The sequence below is a fragment of the Aulonocara sp. 'chitande type north' Nkhata Bay genome, linkage group LG17 (assembly GCF_057382095.1).
Source record: "Aulonocara sp. 'chitande type north' Nkhata Bay isolate Kocher_YH1m ecotype deep benthic linkage group LG17, A_spYH_male_GT1.1, whole genome shotgun sequence".
NCBI classification, from domain to species: Eukaryota; Metazoa; Chordata; class Actinopteri; order Cichliformes; family Cichlidae; genus Aulonocara; species Aulonocara sp. 'chitande type north' Nkhata Bay.
In genome coordinates, this window is record NC_141360.1 from 10,737,887 (window position 1) to 10,756,368 (window position 18,482).

The window sequence follows — 18,482 nt, forward strand, 5'->3', positions numbered from 1 at the left end:
CTGTAGTGAAGGAACAAACTATTCTTACTCTCAGAAATAAGCCACTCATTTAATAAACAAGAATACCGATTTGTAACCTAGGAACAACAAGCACAGAGAGAAGTTCTAGGTCATCGATAATTAATAAAACTTTATTAAAATTATTATTATTTACTTGTAATGTGTCTCAACAGACTTTTTGGACAGTGTCCCAATCTTGTTTATTGGAATGTTACTATCTAAAATGTTTTTCAAATGTGGTGATATGATGTCTTTGTATCAATATCAAATCCACTTTTTCCCCACTTTTCTTACAGTGATGATGGAAACATTTTTAAAGCCAACCAAACCAGTCAGAAGCTTTCAGTAGCATCTGCTTTTCAATCCTTAGTGATATAGAATATTTGAAATGGTTACAGTACTCCTTTTCCTTGGTATGAATATACCAATGTCAGCTTGCTATCTCTTCTCTATGAAAGCTGGCTCCATACCACACTAGCAAGATGGCCCCGCCCCCATCCAGTCACAGTGCGGTCTTTTACTTAAGGCTACAATAATGAGTTTCTGTGAAGCATGTCGGTATATATCCTATAAGAACAGTAATTACCCCAATTTAATTTCTTTCCACTCATTTATTGCTTGAAAATGATTAAGATTGCACAGCTTTTTATTTTTTTTAATTGCACTTGACTTTTATATTATAGATGTTAAGAGGCTTATAATGCTTTACTTAGGAATAGATATGTTGGAAACATTTGCTGTTTTGCTTGCACTTGAATGCATGAAGTCTATTAAACAAGAGCATTTTTCAAGTACTTTTTGTCAGTTTAAAAATGTAAGCTGTCAATATTGTGTACATTTATTCCAAAATTGTATCAAAATTGGTATTGAATCCAAGTGCTACTGTAATTAGAAGTTGTAGTACTGTGATAGCACCGGAAAAAGAGCACAAAAGTTCATTTAAAATCAAAGATAATGAGGACAAGAACAATAGTAACAACCTCCAACACACTGAAATAACAGGTCCAATACTGGTAATCAAAACTAATTTGTAAAGTCAGACTTACAGATCAGAAATAAAGTCAAGTTCATCACAACTTTGCTTGCTGAGCTCCTTTTTTTATTTCCTTTCAGTTCAGCATACAATAATAAAATAATTCAGTGGGATAACTTTACAGTTGGAGAGCCAAAGTTGACCAAAACCAATTAAAGTAGAAAAAAATTGGGGAAAGGTTTATTGCAATCATCATATAACGTCTAAGCAAAGCACCCCTTTAAAAAAAGACATCAGACTTCATCGTAAAAAGAATTAATGACACCAACCAACTGTGCATTTCCACCTTCTTTTTTATACATGCGAAATGAGAGGAATAATTTAGGTGCAGTTCCATTCAAGGCCATAAAAGTCAAAAGAAGAGAAGCTAAACAAAAACCAAGGCAATAAAAAAAACTTTCTCTCTGTCGGCATTAAGAACATTAAGCAGCAGCGTTTTCTCCCCATCTGTGGCAGAAAATCAATGGTCGCGGCCTGCGAGGACAGCCGAAGGCTAATTTTACCCTGCATTTTCTCTGGCGGCTAATCCCGCGGCCAGGAGCTAAACCAAGGAGAGCAAGACGAGGAAGAGGAACAGAGAAGAAAAGGAAGGAAGATCTCCCTCACTAAATGAATATTATCAGCATGAAAACAAAGTGACTACCTGAACAAAGTCCATTTTACAGAACCACTTCAATAGATTTCACCCCCATCTCTCCCTCTCTCCTTCTCTTTCTCTTTCTGGGGTAAGTGGGGGTATTTATGAGCTATAGGACCACTTTAAATACCACCTACCCCCATCCAAAGAACATACACACACATACACACAATGCATAGGACATAGGACATATATGCGCAGGCACCAGGAAACACATGTGCAGACAGTTGTAATGGAATAAAGCTTAATCAAGGTCCTCAAGATGAAGAAAAAGCATTTGTAGAGTCTATCTTAGGACAGATTAAGGCAGTCAAAGAATAAGACTGAACTCTCTAATGGAAGAAGAAAGTGCAAAATGTGATGAGAAAGAAGATGTAGCTGTGGGTGGCAGCAACGCACCAAAGCCTGGATGAACTACCGATATTAAAACTAGAAGAGGCTAGAAGATTTATTGGAAAACGCTGCTACTATCAGGATTCATAGCATTTTCCTATTTAACATATTACATTTTCTTTCACACCCAAATATAATTTATATACATATATTTTGTGATTTTAGGGCATCTGCTTTAAAAACAGCTGGAATTTTCATTCAGGTGGTTATGCAAATTTGAAACATGCGTAAAAACAAATGAATGGCAGCGCACTTCCATTTCCAGCCCTCTCAGACATGGAAGCATACACGCGCCCGGCGTGCATGTCACAGCTCTGGCTTTCACACAAAGAGAGGGAAAGAGGAGTGGCGCTGTTTTAGTCATTAACGAAATGAAGCGAGGGGTGAAATCTACTGAGGGAGATAGATTTCTTTGGAGTCATGGTACATGCACTATCACAGCACGATGCGCACATACGTGCACACACCCACACACACTCACAGAACCAAATCAAATCTTTCTGCTCTGCTACTGATCCGCTCTGCACTGTTTGCATGGGAAGAACACTATACTGGGATTCTGTATGCTGCACGCACCGCTATGTTGATCAAAGTGTTTATGGATGTGTGTGAACAGCTCTATTTTAACCTCATAGTGTATAGTTGGAGACAAAATTATTATATCTCTTATTGCAAGTGTCTGAAAAAGAATGTCCTTAAACCTAAAAGAAAACAAAACTCAGTTTGCTTCCATCGTGAAATGTCCTGACATATAATGAAACATGGTCAAATTTTGCTAAAGTTAGTGACACCTGCAATACGACATGACATGACAAAACAGTTTGTTAGGGTGTAGCGTCCAGGCTGCAAAGTGCTGACGATGAATGGGAAGCCTGCAGAAAAACAGCTTCAGGGCTGTGTGTTTAAGGCGACCACCCGGTTAAAAACCTCACAGTATATCTGCACATTTATGGGCGTCAACAACCGCTGAACCGCTTTACACACATATATATCCTCTTTAATGGGAAGATGATATGATGTGTGGGTGGGTGGGGGGAAAGAGAGGGGCAACGGGCAAGGTAAATGGAATAAGAGAACTAGACAAAAAAGGGGGGAATAGGGAGGGTTTAAAAAGAATGAATTGAAAGGGAGCGATAGTAGGAGAGAGAAAAGCAGGGTAGACGCCTATTCCACATCACTGCCTTCAATTTAACACAGGTGGTAAAGTTAGCAGATAACACTGATAGTTTCGCTAAGGCTGCGCATGAGGAATGATACACAACAGACACAGATGCACGCTAACACACACACACACAGATATTCCACCTCCTTGAGTGGGGTGGGGTAGGAGAGGAGACGGAGAGAGAGGGAAATGCGGGAAACCGAGGACAAAAAGAAAAAAGAGGGAAAGAAGAGAAGGAGAAAGAGAAAAAACCATCAGAGCCTGTCTGTTCCTGCGACTCTGTGTGTGTACCTGGGCGTCTGTGCTTGTCAATTACACAGTACTGAGATAGTTTATTAACCTCTCGGGCCCCGAGGTCAGCTCAGTACTACAGGTTAGGACTTGCAGGTAATTGATGAAGTACACTGGGTCACACAGACCACATCTCCACACCACTTTTTTTTCTCCTTTCTTTAAACTGTACCAGTCGATTTAGAAGCCTTGCAGCTGCCTGCAAGGACCTACAGGTTAGCAACATCAAACCAACTTCAGCTCAGAAAATTGGGCCTGTTCTTCAGCAGCATTACACAAAATTATATTTTCAGGAAACTGGTGAAATATTTACCTGCATTGTGTGGATTTCAGGTAGATCACTGACAGGCTACTTTGATACATGGACTTTCCGTGAAATCATTGTTTATAATATGGTAATAAATAGAGGTAATAACTTTAAAGTCTAATTTCAGCAAATGAGCCCACAAACTCATTGGGAGCGTGTTCACAGAGGTTCACTTGACTGTTTTAGCATCAGAAGTCTTTTTGCAAACACTTTCAATTCAAAGTCAATGTACGCTTTAGTGTAATCACTAGAGTAAACACAGTGTACACTCTTCAGTTTAAGGTGCTTCTGCACTGGATTAATTTTACAAACCAGGACGCTACATCCATGTTTTATACCATCTACACATGGAATGTGGATCATGGCCCAGGAAGCAGAGCAGGTAATCTACTAATCAAAAGGTTAGTGGTTAGATCTCTGGCTACTCCAGTGTGCATGCCAGAATATCCTTGGGCAAAATACTGAACCCTGAGGTGCTCCTGATGTTCTTATTGGTGTGTGAAAAAAGTGCTTGTGTGAATGACACATGTTGTTTAAGTGCTATGTAATAACCAATCGATTTACCATGGCAAAGAAAGAGGTCAGAGCAACTTACAGGTATGTTCATTTATTGTTTTTTTGATCTGTAATCATCATCTTTCTGCGGTTTTAAAATCAGCGTGGGAGCATTTTGATTAGAAGCACTTTGACCAATGGGCTAACTTCCTGGAGAGATATAAGTTGTCTGAAAATGATGTCATAGTCAGCAGCCACCAGTTTCTCACACATAGCCCTCAATTTGGAGCCGAATTCATTTCCGTCCTTATGAGAATATTCTGTGTAACAGAGGTGGTAGTGCTGCAGCATTTTTTTTTACAACATGCTAATGTTAAAAAGAAAAAAAAGCAGACATGATAGTGTGTGGCAGGTAAGGCCATCATCCTGCTGCACAATCAATGCTTCCCTCATCCTCATTTGCAATAAATCAAAGACTCCGAAGAGACAAAAGACAAAAACTATGACTGTCACAATATCCACCTTTTGTTTGAAGCACTGCGTCGTTCGTTAAGGTGCGATCAAAGCAGCTTAATGATGAGCAGAGAAAGATAAATGAGGAACGGCACAAACCTTAATGAGTGATGGGAAATGGAGAATAACTACTCTCTTGTGGATATATTCGGTATATTCATACTCGGCGCTGTTGTGGGGCACAAAAGAGTGTGCGAGTGTGTGTGAGTGCGTTTGAGTGTGAATGGAGGTAATGGGCAGTGCAGCTGGCCGGCGCTCAGTTTAAATGGTGCCTGATTGTTTTAGCTCATCCTGGGTTTGATGATGGAGACGGTGTTGTTGTTCAAACAAACGTACAGCGCAGCAAGTGCACATCTGTGGGGCGCTAACAGGTGTGCAGGAGACAAGAGGAGAGCTAGTGTGAGAGAGCGAGAGAGAAAGTGCATTTTGGAAAACATCCCAGCATCAAGTAGAAGCCAAATTAAAGAGAAAATCAAAGCCTTTTTCCTGTCCACTTGAAGATAATAGCACTGTTTGTACAGTATACGAGAGAGCGAGGCGTACTGTGACTCTGCATTATATCAGCTGGGTTTAAATCAGCTAAATATGGGCAGCTTCAGTTTAGATAAGCGACAATATGATAATCACAGGAGTAAGAGCAGATGGTTGAATTTTGCTGTTGACGAAGGTAAGCCACACATGAACAAATGCACATGAACAGCCTAACATTAAGCCCCTGTCTTTGTCGAAAGTCTTATGCCAGGTCCACAGGTAGTAATATGGTGCTATAACAACCGCTGTCCTGCCGGCAGATGTTGTAACCTGGCTGCAGGAATTTGCTTTCATTCGATCGCCAGTTCATTAGGCAAACACTTATGAGGCAAAGAGGACGGATGTACAGTTGTTATTCCAGTTTATTTGGAAGGTGATGGATGTCGTTGCTTCTGTAGGCCAGTTATACTTTTCCAAACATACTTTAGAAACTATATGGAAACTTTGTACAGCTAAATCGTACTGAATACTGAAAAAAATAAAACGTGTGCTGCACAGCTGTTTCCACGCCCTTTCACATGATATATTATATACTCAGTGTGGTCTTGAATTTTTTTCCAGGGTCAACTTTGACCTTTGGTGCTAACAATGAAGGTCAATGTTAACTCCTTAGCCAACCTAGATACTCATGTCCCCCAGGACCTAATATATTGTTGTGAAGTCTGAAGACGATCCATAAAAAATTGTGGGTAATATAAACTTTTTACTGATTTATATATTTGGTGTGAGATTTTTCACCAAAATGAAATCAGCTCGATGCATTATTGTTAATTGCAATCACACAAAATTTGAAAATATCTTAAAAAGTGTGGATGCTAGACTGCTAACAACAAACAGACAAGTAAATAAATGGATGAAAAACAAATATGTTATGTCTCAATATAGTTATAAACTGACCTTCTCTGTGTGTTATAACATTGAATCTGTTGCGTTGCTTTTACAGTGTTATGTTTTGGCTAATTCCAAACCAATCAGCAAAGCTGTTGGCTTGGGGAAAGCTCGGTGTAATCAAAGTTAGGAATGCTTACAGAGAGCAATCTCTCTGGTTAAAGAGGCTCGGGATTCACTGGGCAGTACAAATTCATATTTCAAGGGCTGTTTTCTGATTGCTTCTCTTGTTTGAATACAACCGTCTATCACTAATCTTTCAAATCAACCCAAGTTCTTCTAAGGAAGCATAGCTTGCCATGGTTGCAACCATCACACCAAGCCACTTTTGTAGGACAAGAGTGGCTTTTAGCGCTGGAAAATTACTGGGCTCTAACATTACTGAACTGTCTAATGCTTGTTTACCAGAGGTGAAAATGCCTTCAAAACTCAATGTCAGACCATAAGAAACATCTATCACAGTTTTCTCATTTATAATCCAATCATTTTTTATTGGCAATTTATAAGAAAAGCATGACATTTAAAAAGTTAAAGTATTTTGATATAATAAATATACTGCATATGCATTATGCTAGATAAGATGGACAAAGCAACCAGTAACACCAGTGATACAAAGTAAACAGAAATCATACTTTGCATAAGTCTGTACCAAAATGACCAATACAGTGAACAGAGAACATGATAATCTCACAATAAGGTACAAAAGTTGAAGATCCAGTTACCTTGAAATATCGCTGCACCCCACATCTATTCAAATGTATAGAAATGACACTTTTAAACATGCTGACTGCCCATCCTACTGAAAACCGTATGTATGTGTGTGTCAGTGCTCAGTGACCACACAGCAGCCTTAAACCAGAGATGAAAGTTTAATATCACCCACAAACTCCTTGTTTTCCCCCATCTTCTTCCTCTGCATCCATGCCGCCATCCACGCCCAGCAGGCCTCCCTCCCAGCACAGAGCAGATTATTTGTGCGAGTCTGAGCTGCCACAGCGGACGACGCGCAGGCTTCAGCCACAGCTGTTCAAAAACTAAGACGTTTTAATTTCTTACTTTTTATCGTAGCCACGCAGACCACTTTCAAACTACTTCCCCTTCGCCCAGTTCCACTTCCAAGCCGCCCAAATCTGCGCCTCACCCGCCCAAAAATCTTTACTGCCCACCAGTCCCAGAATGACCTCCCCTCCCTGAAATCTGGCTAGAGCTCCAATCTTGGCTTGATGGGGTGCGTGGAATTAAAAACCAGGCAATTACAGTGAAAAAATTGAAATCTTCTGTTTGTACTGGAGTGGTGTGCTGGGAAGGGGGAGGGGATTAGGCTAAAGCTGGACTGGCGGTTGAATGGTGAATGAACCGAAAGGGTCCCTGAAAGACGCCACTTGTTATTAGAGTGTGTAAACACTGCCAAGCTGCTGAGAAGCTGGTAAAAACACATTGGACATAAAGACGCTGCCTGTGGACACGTCGTATTATCCCTCAGTACATTAACTGGCTGCTAAATACTTGGCTTGAGGATTCCAACTCTCCCCCTTTCTTCATCTCTCTCTCTCTGAAAGTGTCTCCCCCTCTGTAATCTTTTGTAGACAATGAACGAGAGAGAGAAGAGATATACAGCAAGCAAGAGACGGAGCTACAGAGATCTACAGTAGCAAGTCCATTAGGAGTATTGGGTTTATCTCTATCTAACACTGTTTGCTGGAGACTGATCTTAACCCACAAAAGAAAAGAGTTTATTATTGGAAAGCAAATATAGCTTCAACAAGAAAAACCCATAAAGACAGTTTTCTGTATATAGACTATCACTGGAGTAGTTTGTCGGCCAGTACGCTGCTTTGCTTGCTACCTCCATAGCCAATCAAACATTTTGGTGACCATTAAGTTACCTACAGTCAACAGAAACACAAAGAAGACAAACACAAATGGAGAACGTAACATCGTATGCTGAAACTGAATGTGTGTAGCGTCATCACACATACAGCAATTCACATGTTTTTCCTTCCTTCCAGCATGACGCACTAGGGCATAAAGACATGGATGAGCGAGTTTGGTGTGGAAGAGTTTGACTGGCCTGCACAGTCCTGTACTCAACACAACAGAACACTTTTGGGATGAATTAGAGTGGAGACTGAAAGCTTTGGCTCTTTGTATAGCTTTGTTACATGTATACATTATTTGGTCAAGTATTTATAAACGAGCCCGTTTTTTGTCATCTCGCAATATACTATAGTGGTGGTATATTGAAAATATTAAGAATAACACGATAAATTAATTATATTGTGCCATATACGGGTAAAGCAAAAAGAAAAAAGAGCTGCATGTCTGGAAAAACCTGATTTTTCTAGTTTCGATTTTAAAAAAAAGTGTGTAACAGTATAACCGCAGTAAAATACGTGATGCAGAAGCTGCAGCCTGCTTCATTTCATTGACAATATAATGGTATTAGGGGAAAACAGGCACTGAATGCCAGATATTCAGCAGAATGTTCCTCTTACACCGTCTCGCATTTCACTGCTGAACTACTCTGTTATTATTTTTATTTTCCAATTTTTCACGATACATTGTTATTTCCCCTTTTTCAGAACACGCCATGTGTCATGGGGTGCTGTTACAAGAGCACAATGTAGACTAAGCTTACATTCAAATATATTGCAACCTATACTCTTTAAGTCAGTCCATTTCTCCCCCACTGCAGTGAATGAAACCATCTGCATAGTAAGATTACACCTGTAATTATAGAGCCAACAAGCACATGCATTGTCTCTATATGTCTTACACACACACACACACACACACACACACACACACACACACACACACACACACACACACACACACACACACACACACACACACACACACACACAGCAAGCAACTGCCCCTGCAAGGCCATTAGAGTAAACCACGTGAGCAGCTCCTATTCACAGCTCTCTATTGTTCACGCCAAGGTAAGTAGGGGAGCCTTCAGACTGTAATCACCTGCACACACGTACACAGAAACACACACAAAAACACACACATTGATGTGGAAATGAGAGGAAGGAGAAAGTGAGAAAATAAATATTAGAATAAAAAACAGCTCCTCGTTGGAGTTCTCTCCACACGTGCGTGAGTGCTCGTGCATTTCTGTAAGAATTAGACGTGCCACCAAAAAACATGAAGTCTAACTCGTTTACCACAAATGGTTGAAATTACAGCCCCAGCCTCTGAAATGATGCATGTGCATAAGCGTGAGTGAGGCTTATATCCTTACATGTCCTTTATAAATGTGATATCTATTATTGTTTAATTATGCGGCTTATTGAGAAAATTAGGTTACATGGATAAGGGCAGAGACTGATGTAAGCATATATTTATGGCTGGTAATACACAGGTTGAGAGGGTATGAATATTTTCAATAGCTGCTTCTGTTTTGCCTCTTTATATAATGGATTAAGGTGACCTTGTGTATAAGGTTATTAATAAAAGTGTTTCTGTTTAGCTCAATAAATCTCTTTGGTACCGTATTTGGTAGAGGTTAAATATTTTTAGTCACTGTTACCTTATAGCTACACGAATAGTAAAACAGAAATATCAGTATCAACTCATGTTCCTTTAATAATTCTTTAATCATCTTTATTAGTGTTTTAATGAGGATTTCTGCCTCCCAGGCAGTTTCCACAGTGAAAATCATTAGAAGGTGGAATATTTGTTCTTTACATCCTGTCAATTCTTTAATCACCAAATTAAAGGGATCCCTACTGAATTTGTTCATCTTTATCAAAACATTAACTTCTGTCAACAAATTAGCAGTTTAATGTAATCGTTTACAACAAATACTAAGCAAATAAGTATAAGAAATGCAGGTAGTTCACTTGTGTGTCAGTGCACACCACACATGTTGACTTCCGCAAATGACCTTTCAATGCTACCTGAAACTGATGTGACATGAAACACCTATAATCGGTCTGCACAAAGCTAATAATTTTTAATGGTTAGAAACATAGATGGCAGATTTTCTTTCAAGGACATGTATTAACAAGGTTTGGTTATTTTTCTCCAGAGGTTTAAAGTATCTGAACAGTACATGTAATCTGTGGATGCTGCTTGACTCTATATGAGCATAAACAAAGCTGGTTATGAAAGTATCTTGCATTGAGAAGAATCACCCAACCAAAACTAATGGGTCAATATTCACAGGGCCCTGAGCCATCTCAACTGTCAACACAGAGAAGTCCGATTTTTCATTTGTGGAGAGAGCAGTTTTATCAGAACAAATACAGAGAGCAGCGGGCAGGGTAAACTCACAGTGTTGGAAGAGTGAGACGAGAGTCTGCTTTCCACGAAGCAAGTCTCTTTATCTGCGCCAGGCTGTTGTCAGGAAATCAAACATCAACACTGCAAAGCATCATGTGATGGGAGGAACAAGATGTAGTTGAGAGACACAGAAGCCTTTGGTGGTTTTGGAAGAGAGTGAAATATAAAGATTTGTTAACAGACTTTTCTTTGTTTTTTTTGTGAAATATGACATAGTTGACATAAAAGCCTGTGAAGATGCTTGATAATGTGAAGCAAATGTACTACCTGTACAGATTCTTTCAGTTTCTAATGTAAATTTATTTTATTTTTACAGATCTAGGTAAAAAAAAAAAAAAGGAATTAAATAGTCCCTAGAGAATTTTTATTGGTTCAAATGAAAATGGGTTTGGTTTCAACTGGAGCCTAACGAATATATAACTTTTAAAGACTGATGCCAATAACAATATTGATTTGTTGATATAAAAATCTGATATATTGGCCAATATATTTTTCTTTCAGACAGGGCAGCACGGTGGCACGGTGGTTAGCATTGTTGCCGCACAGCAAGAAGGTCCTGAGTTCAATTCCACCATCAGGCCGGGGTCTTTCTGTGTGGAGTTTGCATGTTCTCCCCGTGTTTGCGTGGGTTCTCTCCGGGTACTCCGGCTTCCTCCCACCGTCCAAAGACATGCAGCTTGTGGGGATAGGTTAATTGGATAATCCAAATTGCCACTAGGTGTGAATGTGCGAGTGGATGTGAGTGTGAATGGTTGTCTGTCCCTGTGTGTTGGCCCTGAGACAGACTGGCGACCTGTCCAGGGTGTACCCCACCTCTCGCCCTATGACAGCTGGGATAGGCTCCAGCGCCCCCCGCGACCCTGAAAAGGATAAGCGGAAGCGAATGGATGGATGGACACACAAACCATAAATAGACACTGTGTGTAGGAGTTCCTATGAAGATAAAATGACAATGCTGCTTAAAAATATTATTGTTTTACTGACACAAAAAGTTGTTAGATTACTCTTTTACGGACCGCCTGACTCTGCTCAGATCAACTGGTTGTTGTGGTTGTGTTGGCATCAGGGAAGTTGCAGAGTGCCGTCTGGTGGACAAACTATGTGGCTGAAGGGTGTTTCTCCTGTGTCTTCTTTACTTTTTTTATTTTCATTTTTCAGCCATTATAGATGCCAATTCGGATGCATCTTCAAATAGCCAATATTGAACTCTAGTGTCATCCAATCAATGAATTTTATGTATATATTTCGCAGGACATTTTAAGTCCTAAGTTACCCAGGCAAGTTATAATTGGGCAGATACCCTAATCTAAGGGAAAAAATACTGAACAGCCACAACGTTAAAACCACTGACCTAAAGTTTTGTGTTTTTTTCAAGCTGCCAAGGCCTGTCTGACCCTTGAGGAGTATAGGCATCTTTGGCAGTGTCTTTTGTTATTGGCTGGCTCCAGCATTTTGATAGCTGGTTCTTTGGGTGATCTGGGTTATAGTGTGATGTCTTGGTAGATTTGGCTTGTTCCAGTGCATTCCATGGATGTCTGATCAGTTTAGGATCTGGGGAATGCTGGGTCCATGCTTCAGGCTCAATGGAGAAATGTTGCTACGCCAAGTGTTGACTACCATGTGTAGCCTGCTGCCACTGTGTCCTGACTCCAGATGGTTGATTGGACGATGACCTACAGTACAATTTACACCAAATACCAATACCAAACAGCAAGCATGTAATGTTTCCAATTTACAGCAAATTCATGCAGGAGAACAAAATTTGTTCTGTAATCAATATGGCTCTATTGGTTTTTTACATTGTTTTGATCCATGATCACAACCTTGAAAATGTGAAAATACCTCAACTACAATTTAACTGCCTCAGCCATGACCTCATAATCTGTTTAAAACATAAATAATTACATATAAAAGAGAGAGAAAGAGAAAGAAAAGAAATAATAATTAAAATAAAACATTTAATGTGCTGGTCTGCAAGGTACTTTAAATTAAATAAGCAGGACAGCATAGGGAAATTTGCAAAGGTAGTAAATTAATAATGATGTTAAGAAATATTAAAATTAAAATATTAGCCCTTTCAATTTTAACATTTGGTGTCTAATGTATTTAATCCTGCTACGTTTTGATCACAGTTGCCCATGCTCAGTTCCTCATGTATCAATGAGTCATATTTAACCAAACGGCTATCACCTGTTTGAAACACAGCCACTTGTCTGCATTAATTCCACTTTCAGATATTTCCATCCACCCCTTTACTCCAAGCTCTTCTCTCCGCCTCACATGTTTTTATTAGTTCAGCCTGGTGTTCATTAGAACAACATACAGGTAGCATAACCTCCCCGCCCTCTCTCTGTGGCTGTGGAAGGCAACAGAGCGAGGTAGGCTGCTTTTCCTTCTTCTTCTTCTCCTCTCTCTTTTTTTTATACAAGCAGAAAATTGTTTTGTGGTGTTTCACGGCTGACAGGTTATGGTAATCCAGGAGAAGCACCGGTCTGGAAACTAATGAACTCAGAAAGATGAGGTGGCAGTGTATCACAGTATTGGGAGCGGAGTTGTTCTTGTATCATTGATGCTTTATTTTACTCGTTCCCACACATGGAAAGAAGTCGCGTTGTGCTTAATTAAAGTGCATTCATCTCAGGGATGATGTGTTACTCAGTGATCGCTTGGCTGACTGACAGATCATGGGGGCTTGATGTGAAAAAAAAAAACAATGGGAAGAAAGGCTGTTCAGAAACAAGTACAGGCAGAAAACCATTTTAGCCACATATTCTACTCACATATTTCCATACCAGGAGCATCAAATTTAAACGAAGCATCTTTTCCACTTTGCCTGATTCTATTTACACCAAGTCAAATACTCAGATCTGAGGACAAGATAATCAATCAACTCAATAAAATATTTTTTTTGTACTTCATTTTATGTATTTCCTTAAAATGCTAACCCTAACCCTAAAATGTTGATATCTCTTATACATACAATTTTTTATTTTATTTTTTAAAGTATGGCCTGTATACAGTGTGCGTGTAACACATAAAAGTGTGTTAGTCTGACAGACTATTGCACTTATACTCACCACACCCCAGAAACATGAATCCAAATGAACCATTTTTGTTAGATGTACAATTAACTATTAGCTAGGTGATGATATCTCGCTGCAGCTGTTCACAGCTTCTATTACTTTTAAACGGACAGCATGTCGAAGCGATGCCACAATGCACTAAGGTGTAAATATATCAACAGAAAAAAATAACACTAAAATTTAATTAAACTATTTTAAAACAGATTTGATTGGTTGGACGTAACAATATTCCCAGGTGTAGTTGCAAAGTGGAGCGCTCATTGCATGCTTAGAAGGTCGTGTAGGTCTTGTGAGTATGATGTGTGGGTAGGCTGTGTGAAAAAGCAACAAACAAACCGCCCTTTTTTGGGGGGAAATTACGTTGTCTGAATCTGAAAATGTATTTGTGGCGTGGGTGTGGTCCTTGGCCAGCTGCAGAGGAGGCGTGACGCAGTGAGCTCCCGGGGCGGCGCAGGGGCGGGGTGAACAGGTGTGCTGGGATCTGACAGTGATTGTGTCTCTTTATATGTTGGCAGTGACAGACGGAGACGGAGGTGACAGCAGAGAAAGAGAGCGCGGAGTATATGTGTCCACGTACAACCCCGAGTTCAATAAAAAGTTCTGCACTGTCAAAGTCGCTCCGGCTGGTATTTCTTGGGTCCACCGTTACACTGGTGCCGAAACCCACGCGTGATGTCCGGTCCCCTGCCGGCTCCCCCTGCTCCCCCGGCGGCGCCGCCGCCCGCCCCACCGCCCGCCCAGCCGCTGCAGATCTTGGGCCAGATGATGGTGGACATGGCGGCGATGGCGGCTCGTCAGGCGGCCACGCAGGACCAACAGTTGGCGTTGCTTCGCCTGCAATCGGAGCAGCAGACCGCGGCTCTGGGGCAGCTGCTGGGGAATGCGGCCGCGCCGGCTCCCGCCCCTCCGCTGTCGGTGACGTTGCACCGGATGCGGGATGGGGAGGACCCGCTGGTTTTCATCGAGGCTTTCCAGGCCACGGCGGTGGCCTGTCGGTGGCCGGAGGAGGAGTGGGCCGCCCGGCTGCTGCCGCTTCTGTCGGGTGAGGCCCAGACGGCGGCGCTGAGCCTGCCCCCTGGCTCGCGGGGGGTGTTCGAGGACGTGTGCCGGGCGGTGCTGGATCGTTTGGGGCTCTCCCCGGAGGATTACCGCCGTCAGTTCCGGGCCAGCAGGATGTCGGGGGGGGAGCGGCCGTTTGCCTGGGCTCGGCAGCTGGAGGATGCGGCAGCGAGGTGGCTGCGACCGGGCCCCTCGGCTGGGGAGACGCGGATGCTGACCATGGTCGTCCTCGAGCAGTTCGTGGGAGGCCTGCCCGAGGCGACGGCTCGTTGGGTTCGCTGCCACCGCCCGGCGTGAGGAGCCGCGGCGGGGGCGCCCGTGTTCCGCCACCCAGGCCACCGGCGGCGGCGTCGCAGAGGAGAGGTGGCGGCCCTGCGGGAACGGAGCAGGCAGCAGGGTGGAGCCCCAGGAACCCGTTCCGGCCGCTGCTTCCCGCCGGAACCCCGGCGGCCGCCGAGGTTGCCCCGGAGCCACGGGGAGCCGCACAGACGCCGGGGCCGGACTGTTGGAAGTGTGGGCGGCCGGGGCACCTGCGCCGAGACTGTCCGCTCATGGAGGTGGGGCAGGTGTTCCGCGTTGCCGGCGCTCCAGCGCCCGCCCCCGGTCCAGGAGTGACGTACCGCGTGCCGGTAAGGTGTCAAGGGGGTATTCGCCATGCTTTGGTGGACACGGGCTGCACGCAGACTCTGGTCCACCAAAGTTTGGTTCGCCCCGGGGCATTGTTGGAGGCTGACTGGGTGGAGGTTAAATGTGTGCACGGGGATATTCACAAGTACCCAGTAGTGTCACTGTTGCTGAAATTCAGGGGCAAAACGCATAGAGTGAAGGCGGCGGTTAGCCCGCGCCTGTCGCATCCCCTTATTTTGGGTACGAATTGGCCGGGGTTCCACAGCTTACTGGGGCAGTACGCGGGGATGCGATCGCGGTCTGTAAATTCGTGTGACGTTTGCGCGGCGCTTGGCGGTGACGCGGGGTCGACCGACGCTGACTCTGGGGGGGAGGAGGAGGCGGGGACTTCCACGGAAGCCCCGCCGCCTCCCGTTGTGTACCCCACGGAAGATTTTCCACTAGAGCAGTCTCGGGACGACACCCTACGCTCAGCCTATGACCAAGTGATGGATATTGATGGTCGCTCGGTGCGCCCCGACGCTGCGCGAACGTACCCTCATTTCCAATTGCGGAACGATCGGCTTTATAGAGTGAGCCGTGACACTCACACTAATGAAATCCGCACACAGTTATTGGTGCCGCAAAGCCGCCGGGAAATGATTTTCCAGGCGGCTCATTCGAACCCCATGGCAGGGCACTTGGGTGGCGAGAAAACTCTGGAGCGCATAATGGCCCGATTCTATTGGCCGGGCATTTGGGCCGACGTGCGCCGCTGGTGTGCGTCGTGCCCCGAATGCCAGCTGGTTAACCAGCCGGCCGTGCCAAAGGCGCCGTTGCGCCCATTACCGCTGATGGAGATCCCGTTTGAGCGTATTGGCATGGATCTCATCGGGCCATTGCACCGGAGTGCACGCGGCTATCGCTTTGTGCTGGTCCTGGTGGACTACGCAACGCGGTACCCGGAAGCAGTGCCGCTATGCACCATTTCAGCGAAGAGCGTGGCGCAGGCACTGTTTCAGGTCATCTCCCGAGTCGGTATTCCGAAAGAAATACTGACTGACCAGGGCACGTCGTTCATGTCGCGCACATTGGGGGAACTGTACGAATTACTGGGTATTAAATCTATTCGGACCAGCGTCTACCACCCTCAGACTGATGGGTTGGTGGAGAGGCTGAATAAGACTTTAAAATCCATGATTCGTAAGTTCATTCGCGAGGATGAACGCAATTGGGATCGCTGGTTAGACCCTCTGTTGTTTGCAGTGCGGGAGGTGCCCCAGGCCTCCACGGGATTTTCTCCCTTCGAGCTGTTATACGGCAGGAAGCCGCGGGGGGTGCTCGACCTGATTAAGGAAAACTGGGAGGAAGGTCCGAGCCCTGCGAAAAGTGAAATTCAGTACGTGCTGGACCTGCGAGCAAAGCTGCACACACTGGGGAGGCTCTCGCGGGAGAATTTGCTCCAGGCCCAGCAGCGGCAGTGACGCCTGTATGACAGAGGGGCTAGACTCAGGCAATTTTCACCGGGAGATAAGGTGCTTGTGTTACTTCCTTCTTCCAGCTCTAAATTACTCGCCAAGTGGCAAGGACCCTTCGTGGTCACACAGCGAGTGGGGGACGTTGATTATGAAGTGGTACGGTCGGACAGGGGCGGGGCCACGCAGATTTACCACCTCAACCTCCTCAAAGCCTGGAGGGAGGCGGAGACCGCTTCTCTAGTGAGCTTGGTAAGAGGGAGAGATGAGTTGGGGCCGGAGGCGCCAAAGTCTAGCATCCCCGCCTCCCTCCATTGCAGTGACCATCTCACACAGGCCCAGAGGGCGGATGTTGCTGCATTGCAACAGCGCTTTGCCGACGTGTTCTCCCCCTTGCCCGGCCGTACTTCTCTCATAGAGCACCATTTTGAGACGCGGCCTGGCGTGACGGTGCGTTCACGGCCCTACAGGCTGCCGGAACATAGAAGGCAAATTGTTTTCCGGGAATTGAAGGAAATGCTGAGGCTGGGAGTAATAGAAGAATCACACAGTGCTTGGTGTAGCCCCATCGTCCTTGTAGTAAAGAAGGATGGGTCTATACGGTTCTGTGTCGATTATCGCAGAGTGAATGAGGTGTCACGTTTTGATGCTTATCCCATGCCCCGGGTCGACGAGCTCCTGGACCGGTTGGGCACCGCTCGCTTTTTTACGACTCTGGATTTAACCAAGGGCTACTGGCAGATTCCCTTGTCTACAGAGTCCCGGGAAAAGACGGCCTTCTCCACTCCGTATGGGTTGTACCAATTCGTGACGCTTCCGTTCGGCTTGTTCGGCGCCCCTGCCACTTTTCAGCGCCTCATGGACCGGGTGCTGCGGCCCCACGCTGCCTATGCTGCCGCCTACCTAGACGACGTCATCATTTACAGTGACACGTGGGCGGGGCATGTGCGGTGTGTGGCCGCGGTGCTGGAGTCCCTGAGGCAGGCGGGGCTCACGGCCAACCCGAAGAAGTGTGCGGTTGGACGGAGGGAGGTACAGTATTTGGGGTACCACTTGGGGAGCGGGCAGGTGCGACCTCAAGTGGAGAAGACGGCGGCGATTGCATCCTGCCCGCGTCCCAAGACGAAAAAAGAGGTGAGACGGTTTCTGGGGCTGGCCGGCTATTACCGGCGGTTCGTCCCAGGGTTCGCGGACCTGACCAGCCCCCTGACTGATCTCACCCGCAAGGGTGCCCCAGATCTGGTCCAGTGGACGGAGCGGTGCCAGGCGGCGTTTGTGCAGGTGAAACGGGCTCTCTGTGGAGAGCCGCTGCTGTTCACACCTAACTTCTCCCTCCCTTTCTGTCTGCAGACTGACGCCTCGAGCAGAGGGCTGGGGGCCGTTTTGTCCCAGCAGGTGGGGGGAGTTGACCGGCCGGTCGCTTACATCAGCCGGAAGCTCACGGACCGCGAGTCACGGTACAGCACCGTGGAGAAGGAGTGCCTGGCGATCCGGTGGGCGGTCGACTCCCTTCGCTACTACCTCCTGGGCCGCCCGTTCACCCTCTGCTCGGACCACGCCCCGCTGCAGTGGCTCCACCGCATGAAGGATGCCAACGCCCGGATCACTCGGTGGTATCTGGCCATGCAGCCCTTTAAGTTCAAGGTGATCCATAGGCCGGGCGCGCAGATGGTCGTGGCCGATTTCCTCTCTCGCTCGCGGGGGGGGGAGTAG